This window comes from Ochotona curzoniae, unplaced genomic scaffold (genome assembly GCF_017591425.1).
Source record: "Ochotona curzoniae isolate NIBS_2020 unplaced genomic scaffold, NIBS_Ocur_1.0 patch94, whole genome shotgun sequence".
Taxonomy (NCBI): domain Eukaryota; kingdom Metazoa; phylum Chordata; class Mammalia; order Lagomorpha; family Ochotonidae; genus Ochotona; species Ochotona curzoniae.
In genome coordinates, this window is record NW_024467077.1 from 2,572 (window position 1) to 21,190 (window position 18,619).

The window sequence follows — 18,619 nt, forward strand, 5'->3', positions numbered from 1 at the left end:
AATTAAAGTTGGAAACGAGGAACTGAAAGTATCTCTATTTGCAGATGACATGATCCTCTACATAGGAGAGTCAAAAAACTCAGTCAAGACACTACTGGATCTCATAAGAGACTTTGGCAGGGTAGCAGGATACAAATTAATGAACATAAATCAATGGCACTAGTGTACACAAATAATTCCATGGCTGAGAAGGAAATTGTAAATACAGTCCCTAAAGCAGAGAGGAATCTTAAATATCTAGGTATTAAGCTAACCAAATATGTGGAAGACCTCTATGATGAAAATTATAAAACATTTAAAAAGAAAATAGAAGAAGACATTGAAAAATGGAGAAATTTACCATATTCCTGGATTGGCAGGATCAACATCATCAAAATGTCCATATTACCAAAAGTAATATACAGATTCAATGAAATCCCAATTAAAATCCCAGCAGCATTCTTTCAGAAATAGAAGATACAAAAATTCTTCTGGAAGCACAAAAGTAATATAGAGATTCAATGCAATCCCAATTAAAATCCCAGCAGCATTCTTTCAGAAATAGAAGATACAAAAATTCTTCTGGAAGCACAAGAGACCACGAATAGCCAAAGCTATCCTGAAGAATAAAAATCAAGCAGAAGGAGTCACAATTCCAGACCTCAAGACATACTACAGTGAAATAGTCATCAACACAGTCTAGTACTGGTACAGAAACAGAGGAGAATATCAATGGAATAGAATCGAAATATCAGAAGGGAACCCACACATGTATTACCAACTACTCTTTGACAAGAAAACTGAAAATAATCCAGGAAAAAAAAATTCTTGGCAATTCAGCAAATGCTGTTGGGACAACTGGATAGCAGCCTGCAGAATCAAGAAATAAGACCTGCACTTGCCACGCTGTACAAAAATCAGCTTTAAATGGTTCAAGGACCTAAATCTACACCCAGAAGCCATCAAAGTATTAAAGAAAAATAGAGGGAGCTCTCTCCTACGAATAGGAATGGAACCAGACTTCTTAGAAAAGACCCCAAAATCATAGGTAGTCAAAGACAAAATAAATAAATAAATGGGACTAAAAATCTTCCATACAGCAAAAGAAATGATTAACAAAATGAAGAGGCAATTAACAGAATAGGAGAAAATTTTTGCACATTACACAGGTGATAGGGGACTAATGTCCAGGATTTACAAAGAGCTTCAGAAACCCAGGAACAGAAAAATGAATGAATGAATGAATGAATGAATGAATGAATGAATGAATAATCAACCCTGTGAAAAATGGGCAAAGGAAATGAACAGAGGTTTTTCAAAAGAAGAGATCCAATGGCTAACAGACATATGAAAAGATACTAAGTCTCCCTAGCAGTCAGGGAGATACAAATTAAAACCATGCTGAGGTACCACCTAACTCCATTCAGACTGGCCTACATTCAGAACTCAACTAACAACACCTGCTTGCAGGGGAGTGGGAAGAAAAATATCCTCCTTCATGGCTGGTGGGAGTACAGGCTAGTATGGCAATTATGGAAATCAGTATAGATAGCACTTAGAGAATTGCAAATGAACCTGTCTCAGGAACCAGTATCCCACTCCTAGGAATGAATATACCCAAAGGAAATGAATACTGCATGTATGAGAGGGAGCTGTAATCCTATATTCACAGCAACACAATCTACAGTAGAAAATACATGGAAACAATCCGGATGCCCATCCAAAGAGGAGTGGTTAAATAAAGAGTGGTACCTCTATTTTATGGAGTATTACTCAGCCAATAGAAAGAAGGAAATTATATCATTTGCAACTAAATGGTCACAACTAGAGACCATCATCTTCAGTGAAATAAGTCAAACCCAAAGGGATAAATACCATATGTTCTAATATAAGGAAACCATCATGAAAAGTAGACTTTTGTGTTTTCTTTTCATCACCTATGAATTGGTTATTCAATGGCATCTTTGATACTGTATTTTTGTTTAGTTTTGTCTTTGCTTTAACATCATATTTGTTATCAAACTTATTTCTGGCTTAAGGGAATGTATAGTGATGGAGTAAGAGACTACTTGGTTGTATAATGAATGGCTATCTATTGTACAGGTGCCACAACAGATCTTGAACACAAAACATCACACAATTTTTGATGATGTGTCTCCTCTGAGGCAAAATAAATCTACGTTCCTAAGAAGTTCCTCTCAAGTATTATAACATCACAAAAATCTTACCAATACATGTAACAGAAGAAAAGCATTGCTTTAGCAGTCAACTTGACAATAAGGCAAATGACATTTCTTCATGAAGACGAGGGATAACAGGGCACTAGTAATTTGCATAGGGAAAAGGGAAGTGGAACCAATTATATAATGCAAAAAGCATTATGCAGGAAAATTAAATACTCAGGTGACCCAAGTATTTTAAACAATGGTCAAATGAGTAAATACTTCACAGTGAAAAATGCTGGATTCACTGAAATTTCATTATTTATCCCTATAATATTACCTAATTAAGAAAGTAACAATAAAAGAGCTAAAAGTTGTTAAGTGTTACCACTAAGAAACTTACTTTTTGCTTTTATATACATTTTCTTTCTTAAAGTTATGGAGTTCTCTCTCGGCAACCCGAGCTGCCCACTAAAAAATAACAAAAGATGGAGAAACATGCAGACAAATGTTAGATGAAAATGAGCATGAACATCCTAGAGCATACAAATATCACTATCAATGTATGCATCCACTTTAACAAAATGCAGATAAAAAGGAAATATTTCAGGTAAGCAGATGACATGGGCCTAAAACTGGAGATCACTTGTGCACTTGCCAATGAATGCTGCTCTCTGATGTGAGATGGAGGACTGTTTGATTAGTCAAGTAATATGCTAAGGGCAATGTGGGAGGATGCAAGCTTCAGGCAATGGCAACAGAGACTCAGAATCATTACACATGGCAGCTTTGCATAGTTGCCTCAAGGTGATCATCTCTACAGAAAATTCAGTATGATATTGTGAAACCATAAAGGTCTAACACAGTTTTGCAGCATGTGGCTAAAAGCTATTTTTTTTTTAAAAAAATGGATGAAATTATCAACACATGTTGCACTTCCAGTAAGTTCATGGCCCTGCATAAATCATACCCCATTTTATTCAGTAAGAGGTAAAGATAAAATCAAATGTTTCAGTGGCTAAATGCTATTTAAAAATATAAAAAATATCAATGCATGTTGTACTTCTAGTAAGTTCATGGCGCTGCATAAATCATATCCCATTTTATTTAGTAAGAGGTAAAGATAAAATCAAATGTTACAGTGAACAAAGCTTGCAAAACCTAGTGAATATCAACAGCATGCAATAATCACAAGCCCTTTCTTATTCTTTTATTTGAATAGTAATGAGATTTTTTTTCCAACACCAGTTCACTCCTCATCGGCCACACAGCCAGAGACAGGCCAGACTAAAGAAGAACCCAGGATTCAATCTGGGTCTTCCACATGGGTGTCAGGCACCAAGTTCTTCAACCATCAGCTGCTCTAGCCTAAGGTGCACATTAGCAGGAAGCTGGATAAGAAGCGGAGGAGCCTGGACTTAAATCAGGCAGCCCAACAGAGGACCAGGTATCCTAAGCAGCATCTTTACTGCCACATGAACTGCCCACCTACTTCTGAGTCTACAGCTTATTCTCAAAGGTTAAGACAAATTTCAGCCAATGACTATGTTATACGCCAAAACACTGTGTTCAAGCACTGAGCACTCCCATCTACAAAGCCTTCTAAGAGGTCTGCTAAGGAAACAGTGACATTCGCTCACTAATGGAACTTGAAACTCTCTCAGGGTAAAGACACAAAGGATGATCACAGTAAGGGCTGTTGTTGGGCGTTGAAGGCAAGCTGCCAGTAAAGACAGCCATGTCCCACTTTAGTCTTAGGAGACAATGATAACTGTTAAGTCTGGATCCCTTGTCATTCATAATGGAGATGTAGACTGAGGTCCAAGTTCTCAACTTCAAGCATCCAAGCTCTGAGTAGTTTACTTCAGTGGACTGAAACACCAGTTTCACTCTTATTCATATTTATGTCCTTCCTCACCTCTTCCCCCCCCGCTTCATTAATATCCTAATTATTCTCTCAAATAGTTTTTTATAAATAATTTCACTTTCACAGATATGTTAATAGTACTCAATTATTTAAAAAAATGAAACCTTGTCTTTCACAATACATACAGAAATGGAGACCATTACACTTAAAAAAAAAAGGTTTCCAAAAGACATGCTATGTGTTCAATTATTTGTGGATAATTGACAGAGCTGAAAAATATACATATATGAATGTATAGATACGTACACACACACATATATGTACATGGTATTTTGAATTTTGGTAATTTTCTTGGCCTTTGTATTCCAGAGGAACACTACATTTTCTATTTATTGTTTTTGGAGTTTTTAATTTAAAGGAAGGTACAATTTGTTATATAGTAAATGGAAGTAAATCACTGTAAAATGGAACTAAATCACTGTAAAAGCTAAAATAGAACAATAAGAAAGGATGGAGGGAAAAACAATGTGGCTAAGTATCATGCTTTTAAAATATGCATTGGAATACATAAAATTTCTTAGTTTTAGGTATATTAGTTTAAAAAGTTTTGTACAAATGACCTCAGTAATTTATCACCAGGCATACAAGACATATTCATCACCAGACATACAGGACAGCTCTGTGTAGGTTCAAAGGAAGAAGGCAATAACTCTAAATGGGTGGAGAAAGGTCAAACAAGTAATAAACAACTGAAATTATAAGAAAAACAAAGTAGAAACAGAACAAAGTTCATCAAGTGTGAAAGCTGCCTTTTTGTAAAAAACAAATTGTGAAATATTCTTTAGAAGTTCTGTAATATATTAAGTAATAGTAAGTAAATATTAAAGTAATATATTAAGAATTCAGGATGCAAATAATAAGATATAGTACAGCCCCTTTCTTGTTAAATTTTCATAACCATTGTAGCTCAGAAGTTTCAGCCATCTCTATGTTTTACCATCATCCCATATCAGAGTTGTTGATTCAAGTCACAGTTACTCTAAGCTTCACAAAGAACTTCTTGCCAATGTGCCTTACAGGGAGGGGGGGATGGATCATTGCCACACACCTAGGAGGCCTGAAGCTACTGGCTCAGGTCTCTGTGGTCTTTGAAGAATGAAAAAATATAAATCATTGTTCTCTCTCTCTTTCTCATTTAATCCCTTTTCCCAGAATTCAAGTAAATAATCCTTGAAAATGGTTTTCAAAAAGTACACACAAACACAAAACACACAATTTTTGTTTCATCTGAACGATGACTTTTGTAGTTACTTATGTGAGGAGAAGATCTATATAATGAGCACTCAACCAATGTTTCACTCTGCATACTCAACAACAGGGAACCTGGCCCAGGGCAAAATATATGTAAGGAAATCTCAGGAGCTGCAATCAGTAGCCGAACCAAGTTACCCCTCCTGTATGTGATGTAGGCAACCTAATTGGCATTCTAAAACACCAGAACAAATGCCAGTGCTGATTTGATTGTTTCGGTAAGTCTATATTACTTTTCTTAAATCTACAGAATACCATTTTCCTGAAATGTAGAAGGCACACCTTCTGCATGTACTAATGTTAAAGTCACACTTACCAAACAATAAATTCCACAAAAACTAATAGAATATGTATAAGACTGGACTCTAACAGACTATAATTTCTATTTCTAGCCTTCACTATCTAATTATGTGATCTTGGGCTGTTTTGTCATTATAAAATCTGAAATGGTATAATCCAATTTATACTTATTAAACGGGTTTAGTTAGGAACATGTGCAAACTACTTTTAAGTATCTTGCCTAAAATAGCAAGAATTTAATACACATCATCTTCACCTTTAAAAAATAAATTCTTGCCTTGCATGCATCAAGATTTCATATGGGTACCAGATCATGTTCCAGCTGCCCCACTTCCCATCCAGCTCCCTGGTTGTGGCCTGGGAAAACCAGTAATGTATGGCACAAAGGCTTGGGAAACCATACACTCTCATGGAAGATTCAAAACAAGCTCCTGGCTCCTGGCTTTATATTGGCTCAGCTCCAGCGATTGTGACCACCTGCAGAGTCAACCAGCTGATGCAAGATCTTTCTCTCTGTATCCCTGTTCTCTGTAAATCTGTCTTTTCACATAAAATGAATAAATTTTGAAAATAATAAGCATAAGTATTTAGAAAGTGGTGAGATACGGTGAAGAAAACCGAATCTATAATGATCCTAGCTAATTCGCTAATGAATCTTCACTTGAACTCTTGAAACCAAAACAAACAGAATGTCAGAAAGGGGAGGGACCTGACATTCAATATACCACTCTCTCATTCCATGCTCCTCTCAGACTTCTCTTCACTGTAATAGCAATGGTAACACCAGTTAACATTGACTTCATGCTTATCAGTGTCAAGCATCTGACAAACATCCCTGAATGCTGTCTCCACCTCCCTGTGACAGGCACTCCCCAGTGGACAGCTACTGCCAACAGCTCCATCTCTGTTCTTCCTTCTAACTGCTCAAAGTTACAGCCACTTCACGTCCTCATCATGCAGTTCCTCCGCAGTGCAGACAACTAGTTCCCCAGTTGACCCTTTTCTTAATTTGTACCAACACTTAATAGAATTCTCAATTTTAGAACTAGAAAGGGCTTTAGCTAGCTCTTTTTCTAATCCCATTTATTTCACAAATGAGTAAAATGGTGCAGAGACCTTTCTGGCTCCTCTAGATAACAAGGGGCAATCCAATGTAACAAAATGTAAATACATAAACATGAGCATATGCACCAAGTTCTTCTAACCCTCTTACCCTCTTCTAGGCTACTTTTGAGGAAGAAAAGTGCTGAAAGAAGACTGTAGGAACAACCACCATTTGATAATGTATTATTTCTGCAAATAGAATGTAATATCACTATTGGTTTCTAGATACTATCTTTTTCATAAATTTAAATCCCCAGTATTATCTTCCTGAAGGGAAAGCAAAATTTATTTTAAGAAATAGAAAAATCTTTAAGGCAATTTGAAACTTACCCAATTATTGTGGGCTTTTTTCTTATAATGAATAACCTGAAAAACAGAATGCTTGAAAATTAGTTTTCTTAAACTAAAAGAACATCTTGTCTTTAACATAGGAAGTAACTCACAAGCGAAGAAATATTCCACACACATTTTGTGTCAGTAAACAAAACTTAATGCATAATTTCATGAACACATCATCAATTGTGTGTAAGTACACTAAAAGCAGCTAAAATTTGTAATTCATACGCTTTTGTTTTATGATCCCTTGTCAGTAATCAGCCACAAAAGAAACTGTCAATTAACAGATAACCAGCCTGGTTGAATATGTGACCTAACTGGTGAGTTAGAATCTATTTTTATTTCTGCAATGTAATTTTTTTTTTTTTTTGCCAAAGACGGGAGACATGGTGACATGAGATTTTTTTTATTACACATTCTTTGAAGCACCAAAAACATGGAAATGAATGAATACCACATGTAACACATCAAGAAAGATATAAAACTAGTAAAGGAATCACTTTTCCCTTTCCATTCTACATAAAGACACAGGCTCCAATAAATATATACATACACACCTAAACATGCACAACACTCACACAATGAATAAACACACACACACACACACACACACACACACACACACACACACACACACACTTACCCTTCCTTGGTAATAAACAGTGGTTCTTTTCACTCTTTCTTCAGTATCTTTGGCTTTTTTACTGTTTAGAAGATATAAATTTTCAATTATTCATATGTAATCACCGTAATAAAATAATATACTCTACTTTAAAAATATACATTACAACATCAAGAACAATCTATTTCCTGGAACAAATAACAAAAACTGCACATGCTGAGAAATATCAAATAGAATTCTCATTTTTTCTTTATCTAATGTAAATTCTACTCATTAAACTTTCCTAAAACAATGTTTCATACAATATTGTAAGTGCATGATGGAAGATTCATCCAGATATTCATAATGTTTAAATGGCTATAGGAAATGAATTATTTTCCTCACAAAATTATATATCTTATGGGACTGATGCTGTGGCACAGAGGGCAACCTACATCACCTGATAACTATATGGATACCTGTTAAATCCTAGCTACTACTACACATACAATCCAGCACTGCGATAATGTGCTTGAGAAAGTAAAGGATGCTGGCTCTATGTTCATGCCCTTTTATCAATGGGGGAGTTCCAAAGGAAGCTTTTGGCTCCTGGTTTCAGACTGACCTAGCCTTGGGTGTTGTGACCATTTGGAGAGTTAATCAGCAAATGGAAGGGTCATTCTCTCCCATTCTGTGTGCTTGTGTGTGTATTACTCTACCCCTACCTCCAGGTTCTATCTTTGTTCTGTCTTTCAAGTGAATAAATCAAAAAAGAGGACAAACCAGCTACTTCCTTCATTGAAATAAGACCCAACACATCCTTACTCTTCCTGACATATAATGAAGTACTGCAAGTATGCAATTACAGCTGAATCTTACCCTTTGTCTTTAGGCTTTCCAGTATTCCTTTGGCCAAGTAAGGAAAGCTCCAAAGTAAAAACTAAACTTACTCTCTTATAAACCTATACAAATAATACTAATTATGGTTCATATATTCTTTATAATGTAATTGCTGAATCCCTTCATATCCTACACATTCTTCTTCATTGGAACTAAAGAGTTAAACCTTGAAATAAGTGTCTATTCATAAATTCCTTGATGTAATAGGTAATACTGGTCCATACTCAAACATGAGATTAAAAATCACATGCGTGAGGGTATTGTTTTTCCTTTTAAGATTTTGTATGGGATTTCACAACAGCAAGAACTTGGAATTAAAAAGTAGCCAAATAGGCTACTTATATTTGGCTGCTTAAATATTTTTCTGGCTATTCTCCAGGACACAAAAGAAAAAGCATTAATACCAATATAAGTCAACTCCTCTTGTAGATTTGAAATTTGCATCAGCAATCGAGATGGTTTTTTCTTCTATGTGGCAGTGTTCCTCGATCAGCAGGTTCCTTAAAGCAAAAATGAAAATTTATAATACATTGAAGGCATGTCATAAAGACTTATAGTGTTTTAACTGTATCAAAACTGGAGTTTCCCATAAAATTATCCATAATTACCACTGCAAACACAGCATGAATAACTAATATGCAAGCATTTCTGATGTAGAATTAACATTACACACTCAAATTTCAAAGCAACAACTCTTAAAATAATCCTGTTATCACAACAGTCTCCTGAGTTTTGTGAATGAATTTGGCACAGAAATAAGATTGAAAAGGTAAAAAATGAATATAACAGATAACTTATAGATAACAAACTCGAATCAGCATTAGACATTAGCAAAACCATAAAGACATACTGGAGGAATCAAGAGTGATCCTGACAACCTCTTAACAGGAGGTCAAATGCACAGAGCGGGGTGGGGGGACCCCAAAGTGGAGCAGGTGGACAGGAGGAGGCTTGTATACCAACCCTGGAGACTCCTAGATCCTCACCAAGAACTATCAGTACAGGCATCCAGAGCTATATCCCAACTGTCAGGGAGACCACAGGGAATTGGACTGCCCTGGTAGGCCAAGAACTCCCACATGGGTTGGAAGAAGCCCAGATTCTTCCTCACAGGGTCTAAAAGGCGAGGAGCCCTGAGCAGTCCGCAGAAAGAGAAGAACAGTAAATTCCCTTTGAAACTCAAGAGCGGAGCTTTCTCTGCTCCATACTTAGTTCCACTTTGGATCCCCAACCTCTCTTGCAATAACCATCAGGGTCGCTCCAGAGCCACTCTCCTCCCCAAATTAGATTAGATAGTCAGAGAAAAACAAGGAAAGCTTAGAACCAGACAGAAAAAGGTCAGCTAGGACTCACATATACCTTACCAGATAGGACATAAAGATAAGTTACTCCTCACTAAGGTATTGAAGATTTCTCTGTACACCCCTCCTAAAACTGTTCTGTACCTCAACTGTTGACATATGCCTTGTTAGAGTTATAAGCCAGTTTAGACTATCTAAAATCTGCCAAGTTCAGTAAAAATTATGCTTCAACACTATAAACTGCTAAATACTAAAATGAAAATAGACATGAGACAGCTGAATAGTACCCTATAGCCATTTTAAGGTGTATAGCAGCCAGCTGTGTATAAACTAAAATAGAAATGTCAATGAAGTAATCACAGGATGTGGCTAAAAACCCGCATTTTCTAATATATTGGTTACTCAATACCATGTCAATTAACTCCATAATGCTGTAAATTATTGTCGATGTTATGTTGTGTCTTTAATTGATCAAGATGATATTCTACCTGCTCTGCTTCCAGACCACAGCTGGTCTCCCCAAGAAATTGTTGAATTTATATGGACAATAAGATGCTGGAATTTATATGCATGGTACATGCTTGCAATGAAAGAATCTTGACTGGATTTTTCTATTACTGCAAGAAGGTGGAGAAATCCACCATGGGGAAGGGTATGTGTATGTGGAGGGGTTAGGGGTATCCCAGAGCCTTTGAAATTGTGTCATAAAATGAAATGCAATTTTAAAAGATAAAATAAATGAAATAACATGTTTAAATACTATTTACCCAGACTTCCTATATAAAGCAGCATTATATTTGATACACAGGAGTCAGCCACAACAAAGCATGTTTAAGTCATTTTAGATTGGTGGCTAATGATGTGGGAAATCCCACATGCAGATCCTCAGCCAGGCACAGCCCTGGCTGCTGCAGGTATGTGAAGTATCAGCCAGCAGAAGCAAGGTTCCTCTCCCTCTCTCTAATGCTGATTTTCAAATAAGTAAATGAATAAATCATTTTAAATCAGTTTTAAGTCTTGAGTTGGCTTCTGGTTCAAATCAGAAAGAAGCAAAATCATACTACACCCAAAGTCAATTATGTTAGTAGTATAATAAGTACTGCCTATTTCTATTAGTGTGCATGCTACTTGCAATAGTATGTACTTATAGGGCCCTTAGATTTTAACATAAGCTGCTCATATGCATTGCAGATACTCATATTAATGACTAAGTCAGCTCTGCAAGGAGGGTACCTGATATCTGAGATGCCTAGTACCCAAATGGGCGACCAGGATGAAGCTTGTGTGCTCCGCCCCAGCCCTGATTGTTTCAGCTATCCTAGGAGGAAAACAGTAGACAGATCTCTGTCCGGGAGAAGTTCTGTGGCCTTACAGACTTCTGCGGAATGAACCAGCAGCTAGTTCATTTTCCTTGCTCTCTTTCGATAAATTTCTTTCTCGTTCTCTCAGTAATTCTGTGTTCCCTGGTGTCTAACTTTAGACCACAAAAGGAATTAAGAAAATACTTCATCAGTAAAAAAAAATCCTGAAGTGTTAAATGGTGTATCATTACTTCTAAGGAAAACACAAGGCAACATTTCTGCTAGATTATAACAAAACACTTTCATCAGTCAACCAATACTTACTATATTCTAGGTTTGCTTGAGTTTTGATTCATTTAATATAGTATTATTGACTTATTAACATTGGGCTCAGAGTCAATAGCACTGTAATTAATGCCAAAACAAAATTTATCTGACACAAATACATTCTCTTTAAAAAAGAAAAAACATAATATCATGCTTATGCTTAGGACAGTGCAAGACATTTCAGTACTATGCCTGGGCATCACAGTGTACTATGCTTGGGCATCACAGTAAGTAGCTAATTAACTAACAACCACCAAAATGTGGCACAATACATACTGTGTATTAGACACTTGCTCATACAATGAGAACTGATATTTATTTTGCCTTGCTCAATCTCACCTGGAAATATATGCTTAATAAATTACTAGTTAGCACTGATGTTATATTACAAATGTTACCAAGCAGAAATTTTTTTAAAAAACAGAAAGTAAAAATTAGCCAGGAATGCCCATCATTAATTTACTAATTAATTTACTAATGAAACATCAAATTGTATTTTGTTGCCCTTTATGATAAAAAACATGAGCTACGGAAATATTTCATAATTGAAATTTCTGAGGCTGGCACTGTGGTATAGTATGTTAAGCCTCTGCCTGTGACACTAGCATTCCATATGGATGCTTGTTTAAGACCTGGCTGCTTCCTGGTCTCCAACAAAGCTCTGTGCTAATGCAGCCTGGAAAGCAGCACAGGAGTGCTTAGGTAGATGTGCTCCTGCACTCAACTGGGAGCTCTGAAAGAAGCTCTGGGTTTCTGATTTCAGTCTCACATGTTTTCTGATTTCAGTCTCACATGTATTCAGGCTTGCATAGCTTTAGACACAAAACAGGAGAACACCATTCACTCATGAAGTTTACCTTAAATGTGAAAATGCTTTTAAAAAATAATCACAGGACAATAAGGACAACAAACAAAAATAATAAGGGCTATGAAAAAATATAAAAGATAGAATAGGGAAAGGGGTTTCACATGTTTTAATTAGGTAGCCAGGGAATGATTCTTTGAAGGCAACAATGGAAATGGGAAGATCTCATGAAGCTATTGGAATGGCTCAGGTATAAGTGGTAACGGATTACACCAGAATAATAGTGGGGAGTTTGGAGAAAAACAGTCTGTAAATCAACCAAATGGAAAAAAAAAAAAAAAGATTCTTTGCACGATATACAACAGATAGTGGAATAACATCCAAGATTTACTGAGAGCTTCAGATACTCAAACAACAGCCAAACAACTCCATTAAGAAGTAGATGGAGGACATGAGCAGAATTTGTCAAAAGGATAAATTCAAATGACTGGCAGACATATGAAAAAGCGCTCAGGCTCCATAGCCATTAGAGAAATGCAAATACAAACCATACTGATGTCCCACCTCCCTCCAGTGAGAAAGACCTACACACAGAAATCTACTAATACCACCTCTCATAAGAATGAGGGAAAAAAGCACACCTGCTCCACACTGGTGGGGAGTGTACCTTGTCCAGCCACTATGGAAATCAGTATGGAGAGTGCTTTGGCAAGTGGAAACTGATCTGCCATATGATTGAGTATCCCACTTCTGGGAATATATCCACATGAATTGAAATCTGAATATGAGAAAGTGGCCTGTATACCTATATTTACAGCAGCACAATCCACGATAGCAAAGAAATGCAAACAATCCAGATATCCTTGAAAGTGGAATTGTTTATACTAAACAAAAACAATGTGGTGCTTCTACTTTTTGGAATATCGCACAACTATAACAATGAACTTGAACCATTTGTACCAATCTTTCATTTGTAAATGCATATAAATAGGCCAGTCTACCCACAAAATAAATAATATGTTTTCTCTGATGAGAAACACGCACACAAAATACAAAAAAGAATAAAAATATGGGTAAAAAGTATATACATATATTATCATAGATGAATTTTACAATGGAGGATAGCGCACCAGTAATGTAAGATATGTTTTGGTTCGCATCTCTACTCCCAACTGAAAGGAGGACTCCAAGTAAGGCTGTCAAATACACCTTGACAGTCTGATACTAGATTCTATATCATTAGTTATACCTACAGTTCCATGATACACTTCAATAACAAATGATGCACTCATGACTGCTGCTAAAAAGTAATACTAGTATAATATAGGAGAAAATGGTATGGGGGAGAATAACGAGAGAGGAAGGAGAGCGGCTCTGGGAATCTCCAAATAAACACATAAAAAGAGGACAGACCATAAAAATGGTCAAAATACATTAATAAAATGAGTAAAAATGTTATTATTTGCCTCCCTGAATTCAATCAATCTTATTTTCAAAGAAGAGAGGCTAATGATTAATGATAGCTCATTGGTGGTGGAGGCAGGATCAAATCATACCATCTAGAAGCTAGTTGCACCTAAAGAGAGGTTGTAGGTCACTGAACAGTTGCCAAGAGAAGACAGATCTCTAGAGAGGCAGGTCAGAGAAGGAGAGTATGTTTCCAGTCTCTCTCTGATTCCTGGCCCACTCCATCATACATGGTGTCTATACTGTTCTCCAACCTCACCAAGCCAGAACCCATGAGGCCACTCGATTTTGGACAGTGTACTTTCATCCCATTAGGCAAACTAAATCTTCCTTAATAAGAAGTTCCTCTCTAGCATTTGAAATGTCATAAAGTGCTTATTAATATAATATATGATAGAAAAACTGATGTCAAGTATAGCTTGAGGAGTCACCCTGATCAACTAGACAAATGAAACTTTAATTAAGACATAGAATACCTGAGCAGGAGCAATCAGCACAAAGGAGAAGTGTCAGCTTTATACATATTAGAGGTGGATGCATGCAAAATTGAATGGAACTGAATCCCCTGACCCAGTCAGATAGCATCAATTATGATCTAATTTAAGGTGATCTTACACTGAGGAATCACATGATAATGATTACACAAGCCTTTGTGTAATAGTTTAGAATGTCAAATATTAGTTTCAACATTTTCTTGAGGAAAGTATTTAAGATCAAATAATATTTTATAAATGAATCATAAATTGTGAATATCCAGTGATCACAGAGACTGAACATGAAATATATGCTTAGGCTTTGAAGTCTAGCTTTCTTGCCATCCAGTGCAGCTTGTCATATAATCCTTGTCACTGGTGACATTTTATTTCATTTTCTTTATACATTTCAGTCATTATTGTAAGTTTTTCCTGAAGCTTCTTAATTTTTGCCTTTTTCACTGCACAGATACTTGTTCAGTAGGCAGATTTAACCATTCTCAATTAGTAATCCTAGATTAGATGACTAGCTCAGTTCATATTAAATACTGAAAAACATAAAAATATACATAAAATCTGTGAAGTTTATTTCAAATTATATACCAGTGACCCAAGTATTTAAAACAATGGTCAAAACGAGTAAATACTTCACAGTGAAAAATGCTGGATTCACTGAAATTTCATTATTTATCCCTATAATATTACCTAATTAAGAAAGTAACAATAAAAGAGCTAAAAGTTGTTAAGTGTTACCACTAAGAAACTTACTTTTTGCTTTTATATACATTTTCTTTCTTTAAATTATGGAGTTCTCTCTCGGCAACCCGAGCTGCCCACTAAAAAATAACAAAAGATGGAGAAACATGCAGACAAATGTTAGATGAAAATGAGCATGAACATTCTAGAGCATACAAATATCACTATCAATGTATGCATCCACTTTAACAAAATGCAGATAAAAAGGAAATATTTCAGGTAAGCAGATGACATGGGCCTAAAACTGGAGATCACTTGTGCACTTGCCAATGAATGCTGCTCTCTGATGTGAGATGGAGGACTGTTTGATTAGTCAAGTAATATGCTAAGGGCAATGTGGGAGGATGCAAGCTTCAGGCAATGGCAACAGAGACTCAGAATCATTACACATGGCAGCTTTGCACTGTTGCCTCAAGGCGATCATCTCTACAGAAAAGTCACTATGATTTTGTGAAACCATAAAGGTCTAACACAGTTTTGCAGCATGTGGCTAAATGCTATTTAAAAAAAAATGGATGAAATTATCAACACATGTTGCACTTCCAGTAAGTTCATGGCACTGCATAAATCATACCCCATTTTATTTAGTAAGAGGTAAAGATAAAATCAAATGTTACAGTGAAAAAAGCTCGCACAACCTAGTGAATATCAACAGCATGCAATAATCACAACTATTCATGTGGAAAGCTTAACCTCACTCTGAGAGATCTCCAGGTCATCTGCGATCATTTTGTGAAACTTTGGACTAGGAAAACCATATGATTCACTAGGCTTATCACATAAGTACAGGTAAAGTCACTTAATTTATAATTTATTACAAATAAAAAGAAGTTAGTCTGCATTTTTAAAAAATAAAATTAATTACTCTGATATTTATGAAAAACAGAACTGCATGGTACAAATAGCTTGGACAAAGAATAAGCCACATAAATATTTACAAAATGAATCACTTACTTGCAAACCTTGCCATCATACAAAAATACATGTGTGTAAATATTATTCCTACATATAACAAATTTTTACTAAGAAATTATGCCAAAGATAATTACTAAAACAAACTATTGAACTATTGATATGTGGAACCAAAATTATTTGAAATTATAAGGGAAAGAATGAAAAAACAAACAGGTTAATTAAACATGATTTCTTAAAATAAATTATAAAATATTTGTTTCAAAAATACCTGTAACACATTAAGATAAGGCTACAAAGTTGGGCTCTTTGCCATGGTCCATGCCCTTAATGATGAACATATGGTTGTTTTATGTATTAAGTATTATAGTAATAATAAAGGGGAACTCAGTAGGGGAAGGTAACTTGAGGCAGTGGTAAGAAAAATCCCAGGGACTATGGAATTGTAGCATAAAATGATAATAATGAAAACAGTTTTAGAAAGGCAAAAATATACCAGTAACACATTAAGAAATAAGGCTACTAAGATAGGATATAATGTACTCCACTTTTTGTGAAATGCTCATATGAGCCTTTAGTAATCTGTATGGCACCACAGGACTAGATACAACATCCCGTATCAGAGTGCTTGATTCAAGTCACAGTTACTCTAAGTTTCATACAGAGCTTCCTGCCAACAAGATCTAGAGGCAAGGAATAATGGCTCATTGCAACCACACAGGAGATTGCATGGGGAGTTCCTAGATCCTGGATACAATCAGATCTAGACTCACTTTGTGGCCATTTTGGACAGTTAACCGGCCGATGGAAGAATGTTCAATGTCTCTCTCTGCATTCCCCTCTATCATTCAAAAAAGTAAACAAATCTTAGAAATATTTTGAAAATGTGTGTAAATACATGCTTTGTACATCATCTGAATTTGGGTTGCCATATTCATTTATATGGGGAGGCAGATCGATGGAATAAACTCCTTTACTCTGCTTCACTTCCCAAATCCAACATGAGCTGGAACTGGGCCAGGGCAAAGATGGAAGTAAGGAAATTGAAGGAGCTGCAGTTAGAGCAGTTCAACCGAAATACCCTGTATGCGATGGAGGCATTCTAGCTGGCATCCAAAATGCTAGGTCAAATAACTGCCCTGGTCTGAACTTTCAGTAAGTATATGCTATTTGTATTGGATGTGACAAATACTGCTTCATTGAGATCTAGATGGCACACTTTCTATGTCTTTTAACATAAAGTCACACATACCAAATAATAAATTCAATGCAAAGTGATAGAAAAGAGGTACAAGACTTAATGGATGTTATTTCACAATATTTTCATAGTGCCTAGAACATCAAAAGGCACAAAAGTAGCCTCCTCCACCTCTCTGTCAGGGACTCCCCCAAAAGATACCTCATAACCTCATGCAATTCCTCTGCAGCACAGACCAGTGTTCACAATCACTCATTTCTTAATACGTAGTGAGTAATTCAATAAATATTTAAAGAACTCTGAATTTTAGAAGTAGAAGGGGCTTATCGCATTATCCACCCCATTTTTTTACAAATGATTAAAATGACTCAGAGAACTTTTTTTCTTCATAAATAACAAGGGGCAATCCAATGCCCCAAAATGTGAATCTGTGACCATGATATCTGTATATGCACATCACATCCTTCTGACCCTTGCGGACAGTATAGGTTCCTTTCAAAATAACAATGCGTTAAAACCAGACTGTATGGAATGGTCAAAGTGTTTATTATCACAAGAAGAGTAATTCCACCTTTGGTGCAATATTTTAATTTAATTAATTTAATCACTTTTAACTTAAAAGTGATCCTTTTACATAGCAATTTATTTTCTTCAATTTAGTTGCTCAGTATTATCTTCTAGAAGTAAAATCATAACTTGATTTATAAAAGGTAAAAAGCTTTAAGGGAATTTGAAACTTACCCAATTGTCATTTGCACTTTTCTTCAAATAAATAATCTGAAAAACAGAATATTTTAAATGTATACTTTACTTATATAAAAATGTACCTATCATTTGCTTAGGAAATAAATCAAAAAGTCAAAACTATTTCAAACATCACTAACAACAATATTGATGCAAATTTTCATGTACACATCACGTATTATAGGAATATGTGAAGACAATTAAAATATGATTAATGAACTTCCACTTTAGGTTCTTTGGTCAATAATTTTCATGTGTGAAATCTAATGTGCTTTTAAAACAAGGCAGGAGACATGATACGTAAGAAGTCTGTGTCAAGCTCTTTGAAATCCTGAAACTGTTGAAATGTCTTAGTCACATGTGACATTCTAATTAAAACTGTGCAACTGACGGAGAAATTCATTTTCTCTTTCAATTCAATTTCAACACCCAGGTGTTAGGACCTACATCTATGCATGTGCTTGCACACACATACACACATACCTAAGCATGATTATAATGAGTGGTACATGCATGCACGTGTGCACACACATACGTGTACTTGGTAATAAAATAGTGCATGCACGCACATGTACACACACACACTCCTGTACCTAGTAATAAACAATGGTGCATACATGCAAGTGTGCACACACATACCTGTACTTGGTAATAAAGAATGGTGCTTGCATGCATGTGTGCATACACACATGCACACACACACACACACACACCTGTACCTGATAATAAAGAGTGGTACACACATGCACATACACACATATGTATACCTGGTAAT

General features: G+C 35.8%; 1 long non-coding RNA gene across 1 annotated transcript; it reads right to left on the minus strand.

Annotated features, from left to right (window-relative positions):
• Positions 1–2,541: 2,541 nt before the first annotated feature.
• On the minus strand, positions 2,542–17,878 carry LOC121168290. The gene is made up of 6 exons (XR_005885713.1): positions 17,842–17,878; positions 15,003–15,070; positions 8,965–9,060; positions 7,703–7,763; positions 7,054–7,089; positions 2,542–2,612 (listed from the first exon to the last, which is right to left on the minus strand). It is a non-coding gene; the product is annotated as an uncharacterized LOC121168290 (long non-coding RNA).
• Between the last annotated feature and the right edge of the window lie 741 nt (positions 17,879–18,619).